This window comes from Ambystoma mexicanum, unplaced genomic scaffold (genome assembly GCF_040938575.1).
Source record: "Ambystoma mexicanum isolate Mex_15411 unplaced genomic scaffold, UKY_AmexF1_1 Mex_scaf20, whole genome shotgun sequence".
NCBI classification, from domain to species: domain Eukaryota; kingdom Metazoa; phylum Chordata; class Amphibia; order Caudata; family Ambystomatidae; genus Ambystoma; species Ambystoma mexicanum.
Window position 1 is genome coordinate 1,426,028 of NW_027182434.1, and position 12,346 is coordinate 1,438,373.

The following is a 12,346-nucleotide window of genomic DNA, read 5'->3' on the forward strand; positions in this document are numbered from 1 at the left end:
TCACCAGGAGAGGCTGAGATGAGAGTAGGGGTTCACGCGTGTGCCCGGACCGAGGTTAATGATGGGATTAGAGCTAGGGTTAGATGCAGGGAAAGAGTGAGAGTTATAATTAGGGATAAAGCTAACAGGTGATCATTACTCGTCATGTAACATGATACAAAGGGTCAGAAGAGGAACTGATTCAGGGTTACAATTTGGACTTCGCAGACAACAGGAGCACTAAATGGTGCTGAGGGGGACTCAATAAAGTGGACCGGCCGCCTAATGTAAGCAATTGTGCACAAATATTGTACGATGACTAGCGTTGCCGGTGCTTTTTTCTTAAAGAGTCAGTTCTTGGCACCCATTCCCTACTTGACTCAGCCTAATCTTCAAGAATATTTGTCAAGAACTAAAAAAAATCCAGAAACGGTTTAACCTCCCCGTCGGGGAATTGAACCCCGGTCTCCCGCGTGACAGGCGGGGATACTGACCACTATACTAACGAGGAGACGTGAGGGCATGAAATGAACAGCTGCTGATGTCTGCACAGCATCCAGCGACCACCTAGCTGGCCTAGGGGGGTCTCATTTTCCCCCGTCAAACGGCTTGCCCGATCTAAGGCTAATTTCTTTCTTTTTATCGGCACCAGGCTTAAAACTCAGTTTAAGGCGATAGTTCCGGGCTATGTTTGACTCCAGAGTTGAATCTGTCATCCCGCATTTCCTCAGCAAATCAAGCTACCCATCTCAAGTCTCATGAGCTGAGGACGGCAAAGTCCCTGTGGGCTTAGGACAGTCAAAGAAACCCCTGGGCTGCATGCTAAGCCCCTTTTCGGCTTCACTTTCCGAATCCTGCCCTAGCTTGCGATTAGTTTTTTTCTCACTTCTTGCCCCCATCTCCCACCTTGCCTCATGGTCTCCCCTCCTCTGCGCACCTGACAGTTTGCCTGCCCTTCCACTGCCTGTCTCCAGACTTTCCAAGGAGAAAAGGCAAAGCACTAAAGCGGGCCGGGCAACGGGTCAAGTTCCGCTTTCGGCGACTAGCAGGGAGGTAGCGTGGCCGAGCGGTCTAAGGCGCTGGATTAAGGCTCCAGTCTCTTCGGAGGCGTGGGTTCAAATCCCACCGCTGCCACTTTTCCTGGCCTTGCATTTTAAAGAAGAACGTAACGTTGACCTCTTCCTTCATTAGTGCCACCTCTGTCGCAATGAGCAAGCGGATGGTATGCCACACCCTGCAGGAAAAAGGTTTCGCTTCTGACGTCTTGCTTTTCTGGACATCCAGTCTCAAGTTTCCCATCTGGAACGGCGCTCCCTGCTGCTTTGTGAAGGCTTGCTGCAAGAGCCTTCGAAACCCAGGAGCTCTTGCGTTGAGCTGTGACGCGTCCTGGGAAGACCTCCCGTTGCAGCGGAATGAGCCCCACTTCCAGGGCGTGCTGGTAGCAAATTTCCCACAGCCCACAGGGAGCAAACGATCCCAGGTGTGATGTATCACCAGGAGAGGCTGAGATGAGAGTAGGGGTTCACGCGTGTGCCCGGACCGAGGTTAATGATGGGATTAGAGCTAGGGTTAGATGCAGGGAAAGAGTGAGAGTTATAATTAGGGATAAAGCTAACAGGTGATCATTACTCGTCATGTAACATGATACAAAGGGTCAGAAGAGGAACTGATTCAGGGTTACAATTTGGACTTCGCAGACAACAGGAGCACTAAATGGTGCTGAGGGGGACTCAATAAAGTGGACCGGCCGCCTAATGTAAGCAATTGTGCACAAATATTGTACGATGACTAGCGTTGCCGGTGCTTTTTTCTTAAAGAGTCAGTTCTTGGCACCCATTCCCTACTTGACTCAGCCTAATCTTCAAGAATATTTGTCAAGAACTAAAAAAAATCCAGAAACGGTTTAACCTCCCCGTCGGGGAATTGAACCCCGGTCTCCCGCGTGACAGGCGGGGATACTGACCACTATACTAACGAGGAGACGTGAGGGCATGAAATGAACAGCTGCTGATGTCTGCACAGCATCCAGCGACCACCTAGCTGGCCTAGGGGGGTCTCATTTTCCCCCGTCAAACGGCTTGCCCGATCTAAGGCTAATTTCTTTCTTTTTATCGGCACCAGGCTTAAAACTCAGTTTAAGGCGATAGTTCCGGGCTATGTTTGACTCCAGAGTTGAATCTGTCATCCCGCATTTCCTCAGCAAATCAAGCTACCCATCTCAAGTCTCATGAGCTGAGGACGGCAAAGTCCCTGTGGGCTTAGGACAGTCAAAGAAACCCCTGGGCTGCATGCTAAGCCCCTTTTCGGCTTCACTTTCCGAATCCTGCCCTAGCTTGCGATTAGTTTTTTTCTCACTTCTTGCCCCCATCTCCCACCTTGCCTCATGGTCTCCCCTCCTCTGCGCACCTGACAGTTTGCCTGCCCTTCCACTGCCTGTCTCCAGACTTTCCAAGGAGAAAAGGCAAAGCACTAAAGCGGGCCGGGCAACGGGTCAAGTTCCGCTTTCGGCGACTAGCAGGGAGGTAGCGTGGCCGAGCGGTCTAAGGCGCTGGATTAAGGCTCCAGTCTCTTCGGAGGCGTGGGTTCAAATCCCACCGCTGCCACTTTTCCTGGCCTTGCATTTTAAAGAAGAACGTAACGTTGACCTCTTCCTTCATTAGTGCCACCTCTGTCGCAATGAGCAAGCGGATGGTATGCCACACCCTGCAGGAAAAAGGTTTCGCTTCTGACGTCTTGCTTTTCTGGACATCCAGTCTCAAGTTTCCCATCTGGAACGGCGCTCCCTGCTGCTTTGTGAAGGCTTGCTGCAAGAGCCTTCGAAACCCAGGAGCTCTTGCGTTGAGCTGTGACGCGTCCTGGGAAGACCTCCCGTTGCAGCGGAATGAGCCCCACTTCCAGGGCGTGCTGGTAGCAAATTTCCCACAGCCCACAGGGAGCAAACGATCCCAGGTGTGATGTATCACCAGGAGAGGCTGAGATGAGAGTAGGGGTTCACGCGTGTGCCCGGACCGAGGTTAATGATGGGATTAGAGCTAGGGTTAGATGCAGGGAAAGAGTGAGAGTTATAATTAGGGATAAAGCTAACAGGTGATCATTACTCGTCATGTAACATGATACAAAGGGTCAGAAGAGGAACTGATTCAGGGTTACAATTTGGACTTCGCAGACAACAGGAGCACTAAATGGTGCTGAGGGGGACTCAATAAAGTGGACCGGCCGCCTAATGTAAGCAATTGTGCACAAATATTGTACGATGACTAGCGTTGCCGGTGCTTTTTTCTTAAAGAGTCAGTTCTTGGCACCCATTCCCTACTTGACTCAGCCTAATCTTCAAGAATATTTGTCAAGAACTAAAAAAAATCCAGAAACGGTTTAACCTCCCCGTCGGGGAATTGAACCCCGGTCTCCCGCGTGACAGGCGGGGATACTGACCACTATACTAACGAGGAGACGTGAGGGCATGAAATGAACAGCTGCTGATGTCTGCACAGCATCCAGCGACCACCTAGCTGGCCTAGGGGGGTCTCATTTTCCCCCGTCAAACGGCTTGCCCGATCTAAGGCTAATTTCTTTCTTTTTATCGGCACCAGGCTTAAAACTCAGTTTAAGGCGATAGTTCCGGGCTATGTTTGACTCCAGAGTTGAATCTGTCATCCCGCATTTCCTCAGCAAATCAAGCTACCCATCTCAAGTCTCATGAGCTGAGGACGGCAAAGTCCCTGTGGGCTTAGGACAGTCAAAGAAACCCCTGGGCTGCATGCTAAGCCCCTTTTCGGCTTCACTTTCCGAATCCTGCCCTAGCTTGCGATTAGTTTTTTTCTCACTTCTTGCCCCCATCTCCCACCTTGCCTCATGGTCTCCCCTCCTCTGCGCACCTGACAGTTTGCCTGCCCTTCCACTGCCTGTCTCCAGACTTTCCAAGGAGAAAAGGCAAAGCACTAAAGCGGGCCGGGCAACGGGTCAAGTTCCGCTTTCGGCGACTAGCAGGGAGGTAGCGTGGCCGAGCGGTCTAAGGCGCTGGATTAAGGCTCCAGTCTCTTCGGAGGCGTGGGTTCAAATCCCACCGCTGCCACTTTTCCTGGCCTTGCATTTTAAAGAAGAACGTAACGTTGACCTCTTCCTTCATTAGTGCCACCTCTGTCGCAATGAGCAAGCGGATGGTATGCCACACCCTGCAGGAAAAAGGTTTCGCTTCTGACGTCTTGCTTTTCTGGACATCCAGTCTCAAGTTTCCCATCTGGAACGGCGCTCCCTGCTGCTTTGTGAAGGCTTGCTGCAAGAGCCTTCGAAACCCAGGAGCTCTTGCGTTGAGCTGTGACGCGTCCTGGGAAGACCTCCCGTTGCAGCGGAATGAGCCCCACTTCCAGGGCGTGCTGGTAGCAAATTTCCCACAGCCCACAGGGAGCAAACGATCCCAGGTGTGATGTATCACCAGGAGAGGCTGAGATGAGAGTAGGGGTTCACGCGTGTGCCCGGACCGAGGTTAATGATGGGATTAGAGCTAGGGTTAGATGCAGGGAAAGAGTGAGAGTTATAATTAGGGATAAAGCTAACAGGTGATCATTACTCGTCATGTAACATGATACAAAGGGTCAGAAGAGGAACTGATTCAGGGTTACAATTTGGACTTCGCAGACAACAGGAGCACTAAATGGTGCTGAGGGGGACTCAATAAAGTGGACCGGCCGCCTAATGTAAGCAATTGTGCACAAATATTGTACGATGACTAGCGTTGCCGGTGCTTTTTTCTTAAAGAGTCAGTTCTTGGCACCCATTCCCTACTTGACTCAGCCTAATCTTCAAGAATATTTGTCAAGAACTAAAAAAAATCCAGAAACGGTTTAACCTCCCCGGTCTCCCGCGTGACAGGCGGGGATACTGACCACTATACTAACGAGGAGACGTGAGGGCATGAAATGAACAGCTGCTGATGTCTGCACAGCATCCAGCGACCACCTAGCTGGCCTAGGGGGGTCTCATTTTCCCCCGTCAAACGGCTTGCCCGATCTAAGGCTAATTTCTTTCTTTTTATCGGCACCAGGCTTAAAACTCAGTTTAAGGCGATAGTTCCGGGCTATGTTTGACTCCAGAGTTGAATCTGTCATCCCGCATTTCCTCAGCAAATCAAGCTACCCATCTCAAGTCTCATGAGCTGAGGACGGCAAAGTCCCTGTGGGCTTAGGACAGTCAAAGAAACCCCTGGGCTGCATGCTAAGCCCCTTTTCGGCTTCACTTTCCGAATCCTGCCCTAGCTTGCGATTAGTTTTTTTCTCACTTCTTGCCCCCATCTCCCACCTTGCCTCATGGTCTCCCCTCCTCTGCGCACCTGACAGTTTGCCTGCCCTTCCACTGCCTGTCTCCAGACTTTCCAAGGAGAAAAGGCAAAGCACTAAAGCGGGCCGGGCAACGGGTCAAGTTCCGCTTTCGGCGACTAGCAGGGAGGTAGCGTGGCCGAGCGGTCTAAGGCGCTGGATTAAGGCTCCAGTCTCTTCGGAGGCGTGGGTTCAAATCCCACCGCTGCCACTTTTCCTGGCCTTGCATTTTAAAGAAGAACGTAACGTTGACCTCTTCCTTCATTAGTGCCACCTCTGTCGCAATGAGCAAGCGGATGGTATGCCACACCCTGCAGGAAAAAGGTTTCGCTTCTGACGTCTTGCTTTTCTGGACATCCAGTCTCAAGTTTCCCATCTGGAACGGCGCTCCCTGCTGCTTTGTGAAGGCTTGCTGCAAGAGCCTTCGAAACCCAGGAGCTCTTGCGTTGAGCTGTGACGCGTCCTGGGAAGACCTCCCGTTGCAGCGGAATGAGCCCCACTTCCAGGGCGTGCTGGTAGCAAATTTCCCACAGCCCACAGGGAGCAAACGATCCCAGGTGTGATGTATCACCAGGAGAGGCTGAGATGAGAGTAGGGGTTCACGCGTGTGCCCGGACCGAGGTTAATGATGGGATTAGAGCTAGGGTTAGATGCAGGGAAAGAGTGAGAGTTATAATTAGGGATAAAGCTAACAGGTGATCATTACTCGTCATGTAACATGATACAAAGGGTCAGAAGAGGAACTGATTCAGGGTTACAATTTGGACTTCGCAGACAACAGGAGCACTAAATGGTGCTGAGGGGGACTCAATAAAGTGGACCGGCCGCCTAATGTAAGCAATTGTGCACAAATATTGTACGATGACTAGCGTTGCCGGTGCTTTTTTCTTAAAGAGTCAGTTCTTGGCACCCATTCCCTACTTGACTCAGCCTAATCTTCAAGAATATTTGTCAAGAACTAAAAAAAATCCAGAAACAGTTTAACCTCCCCGTCGGGGAATTGAACCCCGGTCTCCCGCGTGACAGGCGGGGATACTGACCACTATACTAACGAGGAGACGTGAGGGCATGAAATGAACAGCTGCTGATGTCTGCACAGCATCCAGCGACCACCTAGCTGGCCTAGGGGGGTCTCATTTTCCCCCGTCAAACGGCTTGCCCGATCTAAGGCTAATTTCTTTCTTTTTATCGGCACCAGGCTTAAAACTCAGTTTAAGGCGATAGTTCCGGGCTATGTTTGACTCCAGAGTTGAATCTGTCATCCCGCATTTCCTCAGCAAATCAAGCTACCCATCTCAAGTCTCATGAGCTGAGGACGGCAAAGTCCCTGTGGGCTTAGGACAGTCAAAGAAACCCCTGGGCTGCATGCTAAGCCCCTTTTCGGCTTCACTTTCCGAATCCTGCCCTAGCTTGCGATTAGTTTTTTTCTCACTTCTTGCCCCCATCTCCCACCTTGCCTCATGGTCTCCCCTCCTCTGCGCACCTGACAGTTTGCCTGCCCTTCCACTGCCTGTCTCCAGACTTTCCAAGGAGAAAAGGCAAAGCACTAAAGCGGGCCGGGCAACGGGTCAAGTTCCGCTTTCGGCGACTAGCAGGGAGGTAGCGTGGCCGAGCGGTCTAAGGCGCTGGATTAAGGCTCCAGTCTCTTCGGAGGCGTGGGTTCAAATCCCACCGCTGCCACTTTTCCTGGCCTTGCATTTTAAAGAAGAACGTAACGTTGACCTCTTCCTTCATTAGTGCCACCTCTGTCGCAATGAGCAAGCGGATGGTATGCCACACCCTGCAGGAAAAAGGTTTCGCTTCTGACGTCTTGCTTTTCTGGACATCCAGTCTCAAGTTTCCCATCTGGAACGGCGCTCCCTGCTGCTTTGTGAAGGCTTGCTGCAAGAGCCTTCGAAACCCAGGAGCTCTTGCGTTGAGCTGTGACGCGTCCTGGGAAGACCTCCCGTTGCAGCGGAATGAGCCCCACTTCCAGGGCGTGCTGGTAGCAAATTTCCCACAGCCCACAGGGAGCAAACGATCCCAGGTGTGATGTATCACCAGGAGAGGCTGAGATGAGAGTAGGGGTTCACGCGTGTGCCCGGACCGAGGTTAATGATGGGATTAGAGCTAGGGTTAGATGCAGGGAAAGAGTGAGAGTTATAATTAGGGATAAAGCTAACAGGTGATCATTACTCGTCATGTAACATGATACAAAGGGTCAGAAGAGGAACTGATTCAGGGTTACAATTTGGACTTCGCAGACAACAGGAGCACTAAATGGTGCTGAGGGGGACTCAATAAAGTGGACCGGCCGCCTAATGTAAGCAATTGTGCACAAATATTGTACGATGACTAGCGTTGCCGGTGCTTTTTTCTTAAAGAGTCAGTTCTTGGCACCCATTCCCTACTTGACTCAGCCTAATCTTCAAGAATATTTGTCAAGAACTAAAAAAAATCCAGAAACGGTTTAACCTCCCCGTCGGGGAATTGAACCCCGGTCTCCCGCGTGACAGGCGGGGATACTGACCACTATACTAACGAGGAGACGTGAGGGCATGAAATGAACAGCTGCTGATGTCTGCACAGCATCCAGCGACCACCTAGCTGGCCTAGGGGGGTCTCATTTTCCCCCGTCAAACGGCTTGCCCGATCTAAGGCTAATTTCTTTCTTTTTATCGGCACCAGGCTTAAAACTCAGTTTAAGGCGATAGTTCCGGGCTATGTTTGACTCCAGAGTTGAATCTGTCATCCCGCATTTCCTCAGCAAATCAAGCTACCCATCTCAAGTCTCATGAGCTGAGGACGGCAAAGTCCCTGTGGGCTTAGGACAGTCAAAGAAACCCCTGGGCTGCATGCTAAGCCCCTTTTCGGCTTCACTTTCCGAATCCTGCCCTAGCTTGCGATTAGTTTTTTTCTCACTTCTTGCCCCCATCTCCCACCTTGCCTCATGGTCTCCCCTCCTCTGCGCACCTGACAGTTTGCCTGCCCTTCCACTGCCTGTCTCCAGACTTTCCAAGGAGAAAAGGCAAAGCACTAAAGCGGGCCGGGCAACGGGTCAAGTTCCGCTTTCGGCGACTAGCAGGGAGGTAGCGTGGCCGAGCGGTCTAAGGCGCTGGATTAAGGCTCCAGTCTCTTCGGAGGCGTGGGTTCAAATCCCACCGCTGCCACTTTTCCTGGCCTTGCATTTTAAAGAAGAACGTAACGTTGACCTCTTCCTTCATTAGTGCCACCTCTGTCGCAATGAGCAAGCGGATGGTATGCCACACCCTGCAGGAAAAAGGTTTCGCTTCTGACGTCTTGCTTTTCTGGACATCCAGTCTCAAGTTTCCCATCTGGAACGGCGCTCCCTGCTGCTTTGTGAAGGCTTGCTGCAAGAGCCTTCGAAACCCAGGAGCTCTTGCGTTGAGCTGTGACGCGTCCTGGGAAGACCTCCCGTTGCAGCGGAATGAGCCCCACTTCCAGGGCGTGCTGGTAGCAAATTTCCCACAGCCCACAGGGAGCAAACGATCCCAGGTGTGATGTATCACCAGGAGAGGCTGAGATGAGAGTAGGGGTTCACGCGTGTGCCCGGACCGAGGTTAATGATGGGATTAGAGCTAGGGTTAGATGCAGGGAAAGAGTGAGAGTTATAATTAGGGATAAAGCTAACAGGTGATCATTACTCGTCATGTAACATGATACAAAGGGTCAGAAGAGGAACTGATTCAGGGTTACAATTTGGACTTCGCAGACAACAGGAGCACTAAATGGTGCTGAGGGGGACTCAATAAAGTGGACCGGCCGCCTAATGTAAGCAATTGTGCACAAATATTGTACGATGACTAGCGTTGCCGGTGCTTTTTTCTTAAAGAGTCAGTTCTTGGCACCCATTCCCTACTTGACTCAGCCTAATCTTCAAGAATATTTGTCAAGAACTAAAAAAAATCCAGAAACGGTTTAACCTCCCCGTCGGGGAATTGAACCCCGGTCTCCCGCGTGACAGGCGGGGATACTGACCACTATACTAACGAGGAGACGTGAGGGCATGAAATGAACAGCTGCTGATGTCTGCACAGCATCCAGCGACCACCTAGCTGGCCTAGGGGGGTCTCATTTTCCCCCGTCAAACGGCTTGCCCGATCTAAGGCTAATTTCTTTCTTTTTATCGGCACCAGGCTTAAAACTCAGTTTAAGGCGATAGTTCCGGGCTATGTTTGACTCCAGAGTTGAATCTGTCATCCCGCATTTCCTCAGCAAATCAAGCTACCCATCTCAAGTCTCATGAGCTGAGGACGGCAAAGTCCCTGTGGGCTTAGGACAGTCAAAGAAACCCCTGGGCTGCATGCTAAGCCCCTTTTCGGCTTCACTTTCCGAATCCTGCCCTAGCTTGCGATTAGTTTTTTTCTCACTTCTTGCCCCCATCTCCCACCTTGCCTCATGGTCTCCCCTCCTCTGCGCACCTGACAGTTTGCCTGCCCTTCCACTGCCTGTCTCCAGACTTTCCAAGGAGAAAAGGCAAAGCACTAAAGCGGGCCGGGCAACGGGTCAAGTTCCGCTTTCGGCGACTAGCAGGGAGGTAGCGTGGCCGAGCGGTCTAAGGCGCTGGATTAAGGCTCCAGTCTCTTCGGAGGCGTGGGTTCAAATCCCACCGCTGCCACTTTTCCTGGCCTTGCATTTTAAAGAAGAACGTAACGTTGACCTCTTCCTTCATTAGTGCCACCTCTGTCGCAATGAGCAAGCGGATGGTATGCCACACCCTGCAGGAAAAAGGTTTCGCTTCTGACGTCTTGCTTTTCTGGACATCCAGTCTCAAGTTTCCCATCTGGAACGGCGCTCCCTGCTGCTTTGTGAAGGCTTGCTGCAAGAGCCTTCGAAACCCAGGAGCTCTTGCGTTGAGCTGTGACGCGTCCTGGGAAGACCTCCCGTTGCAGCGGAATGAGCCCCACTTCCAGGGCGTGCTGGTAGCAAATTTCCCACAGCCCACAGGGAGCAAACGATCCCAGGTGTGATGTATCACCAGGAGAGGCTGAGATGAGAGTAGGGGTTCACGCGTGTGCCCGGACCGAGGTTAATGATGGGATTAGAGCTAGGGTTAGATGCAGGGAAAGAGTGAGAGTTATAATTAGGGATAAAGCTAACAGGTGATCATTACTCGTCATGTAACATGATACAAAGGGTCAGAAGAGGAACTGATTCAGGGTTACAATTTGGACTTCGCAGACAACAGGAGCACTAAATGGTGCTGAGGGGGACTCAATAAAGTGGACCGGCCGCCTAATGTAAGCAATTGTGCACAAATATTGTACGATGACTAGCGTTGCCGGTGCTTTTTTCTTAAAGAGTCAGTTCTTGGCACCCATTCCCTACTTGACTCAGCCTAATCTTCAAGAATATTTGTCAAGAACTAAAAAAAATCCAGAAACGGTTTAACCTCCCCGTCGGGGATACTGACCACTATACTAACGAGGAGACGTGAGGGCATGAAATGAACAGCTGCTGATGTCTGCACAGCATCCAGCGACCACCTAGCTGGCCTAGGGGGGTCTCATTTTCCCCCGTCAAACGGCTTGCCCGATCTAAGGCTAATTTCTTTCTTTTTATCGGCACCAGGCTTAAAACTCAGTTTAAGGCGATAGTTCCGGGCTATGTTTGACTCCAGAGTTGAATCTGTCATCCCGCATTTCCTCAGCAAATCAAGCTACCCATCTCAAGTCTCATGAGCTGAGGACGGCAAAGTCCCTGTGGGCTTAGGACAGTCAAAGAAACCCCTGGGCTGCATGCTAAGCCCCTTTTCGGCTTCACTTTCCGAATCCTGCCCTAGCTTGCGATTAGTTTTTTTCTCACTTCTTGCCCCCATCTCCCACCTTGCCTCATGGTCTCCCCTCCTCTGCGCACCTGACAGTTTGCCTGCCCTTCCACTGCCTGTCTCCAGACTTTCCAAGGAGAAAAGGCAAAGCACTAAAGCGGGCCGGGCAACGGGTCAAGTTCCGCTTTCGGCGACTAGCAGGGAGGTAGCGTGGCCGAGCGGTCTAAGGCGCTGGATTAAGGCTCCAGTCTCTTCGGAGGCGTGGGTTCAAATCCCACCGCTGCCACTTTTCCTGGCCTTGCATTTTAAAGAAGAACGTAACGTTGACCTCTTCCTTCATTAGTGCCACCTCTGTCGCAATGAGCAAGCGGATGGTATGCCACACCCTGCAGGAAAAAGGTTTCGCTTCTGACGTCTTGCTTTTCTGGACATCCAGTCTCAAGTTTCCCATCTGGAACGGCGCTCCCTGCTGCTTTGTGAAGGCTTGCTGCAAGAGCCTTCGAAACCCAGGAGCTCTTGCGTTGAGCTGTGACGCGTCCTGGGAAGACCTCCCGTTGCAGCGGAATGAGCCCCACTTCCAGGGCGTGCTGGTAGCAAATTTCCCACAGCCCACAGGGAGCAAACGATCCCAGGTGTGATGTATCACCAGGAGAGGCTGAGATGAGAGTAGGGGTTCACGCGTGTGCCCGGACCGAGGTTAATGATGGGATTAGAGCTAGGGTTAGATGCAGGGAAAGAGTGAGAGTTATAATTAGGGATAAAGCTAACAGGTGATCATTACTCGTCATGTAACATGATACAAAGGGTCAGAAGAGGAACTGATTCAGGGTTACAATTTGGACTTCGCAGACAACAGGAGCACTAAATGGTGCTGAGGGGGACTCAATAAAGTGGACCGGCCGCCTAATGTAAGCAATTGTGCACAAATATTGTACGATGACTAGCGTTGCCGGTGCTTTTTTCTTAAAGAGTCAGTTCTTGGCACCCATTCCCTACTTGACTCAGCCTAATCTTCAAGAATATTTGTCAAGAACTAAAAAAAATCCAGAAACGGTTTAACCTCCCCGTCGGGGAATTGAACCCCGGTCTCCCGCGTGACAGGCGGGGATACTGACCACTATACTAACGAGGAGACGTGAGGGCATGAAATGAACAGCTGCTGATGTCTGCACAGCATCCAGCGACCACCTAGCTGGCCTAGGGGGGTCTCATTTTCCCCCGTCAAACGGCTTGCCCGATCTAAGGCTAATTTCTTTCTTTTTATCGGCACCAGGCTTAAAACTCAGTT

At 51.3% G+C, this 12,346-nt stretch overlaps 15 non-coding genes across 15 annotated transcripts; 8 read left to right on the forward strand and 7 right to left on the reverse strand.

The window, feature by feature from the left end:
• Positions 1 to 418: 418 nt before the first annotated feature.
• Positions 419 to 490, reverse strand: TRNAD-GUC (transfer RNA aspartic acid (anticodon GUC)). The gene has a single exon. It is a non-coding gene; the product is annotated as a tRNA-Asp (tRNA).
• Positions 491 to 1,031: 541 nt separating this feature from the next.
• Positions 1,032 to 1,113, forward strand: TRNAL-AAG (transfer RNA leucine (anticodon AAG)). Its single transcript has one exon. It is a non-coding gene; the product is annotated as a tRNA-Leu (tRNA).
• A 774-nt stretch (positions 1,114 to 1,887) lies between these two features.
• TRNAD-GUC (transfer RNA aspartic acid (anticodon GUC)) lies at positions 1,888 to 1,959 on the reverse strand. Its single transcript has one exon. It is a non-coding gene; the product is annotated as a tRNA-Asp (tRNA).
• Positions 1,960 to 2,500: 541 nt separating this feature from the next.
• TRNAL-AAG (transfer RNA leucine (anticodon AAG)) lies at positions 2,501 to 2,582 on the forward strand. The gene has a single exon. It is a non-coding gene; the product is annotated as a tRNA-Leu (tRNA).
• Positions 2,583 to 3,356: 774 nt separating this feature from the next.
• TRNAD-GUC (transfer RNA aspartic acid (anticodon GUC)) lies at positions 3,357 to 3,428 on the reverse strand. Its single transcript has one exon. It is a non-coding gene; the product is annotated as a tRNA-Asp (tRNA).
• A 541-nt stretch (positions 3,429 to 3,969) lies between these two features.
• TRNAL-AAG (transfer RNA leucine (anticodon AAG)) lies at positions 3,970 to 4,051 on the forward strand. The gene has a single exon. It is a non-coding gene; the product is annotated as a tRNA-Leu (tRNA).
• Positions 4,052 to 5,420: 1,369 nt separating this feature from the next.
• TRNAL-AAG (transfer RNA leucine (anticodon AAG)) lies at positions 5,421 to 5,502 on the forward strand. Its single transcript has one exon. It is a non-coding gene; the product is annotated as a tRNA-Leu (tRNA).
• Positions 5,503 to 6,276: 774 nt separating this feature from the next.
• TRNAD-GUC (transfer RNA aspartic acid (anticodon GUC)) lies at positions 6,277 to 6,348 on the reverse strand. The gene has a single exon. It is a non-coding gene; the product is annotated as a tRNA-Asp (tRNA).
• Positions 6,349 to 6,889: 541 nt separating this feature from the next.
• TRNAL-AAG (transfer RNA leucine (anticodon AAG)) lies at positions 6,890 to 6,971 on the forward strand. The gene has a single exon. It is a non-coding gene; the product is annotated as a tRNA-Leu (tRNA).
• Positions 6,972 to 7,745: 774 nt separating this feature from the next.
• Positions 7,746 to 7,817, reverse strand: TRNAD-GUC (transfer RNA aspartic acid (anticodon GUC)). Its single transcript has one exon. It is a non-coding gene; the product is annotated as a tRNA-Asp (tRNA).
• A 541-nt stretch (positions 7,818 to 8,358) lies between these two features.
• TRNAL-AAG (transfer RNA leucine (anticodon AAG)) lies at positions 8,359 to 8,440 on the forward strand. Its single transcript has one exon. It is a non-coding gene; the product is annotated as a tRNA-Leu (tRNA).
• A 774-nt stretch (positions 8,441 to 9,214) lies between these two features.
• On the reverse strand, positions 9,215 to 9,286 carry TRNAD-GUC (transfer RNA aspartic acid (anticodon GUC)). Its single transcript has one exon. It is a non-coding gene; the product is annotated as a tRNA-Asp (tRNA).
• Positions 9,287 to 9,827: 541 nt separating this feature from the next.
• Positions 9,828 to 9,909, forward strand: TRNAL-AAG (transfer RNA leucine (anticodon AAG)). Its single transcript has one exon. It is a non-coding gene; the product is annotated as a tRNA-Leu (tRNA).
• A 1,353-nt stretch (positions 9,910 to 11,262) lies between these two features.
• On the forward strand, positions 11,263 to 11,344 carry TRNAL-AAG (transfer RNA leucine (anticodon AAG)). The gene has a single exon. It is a non-coding gene; the product is annotated as a tRNA-Leu (tRNA).
• Positions 11,345 to 12,118: 774 nt separating this feature from the next.
• Positions 12,119 to 12,190, reverse strand: TRNAD-GUC (transfer RNA aspartic acid (anticodon GUC)). The gene has a single exon. It is a non-coding gene; the product is annotated as a tRNA-Asp (tRNA).
• Positions 12,191 to 12,346: the final 156 nt, after the last annotated feature.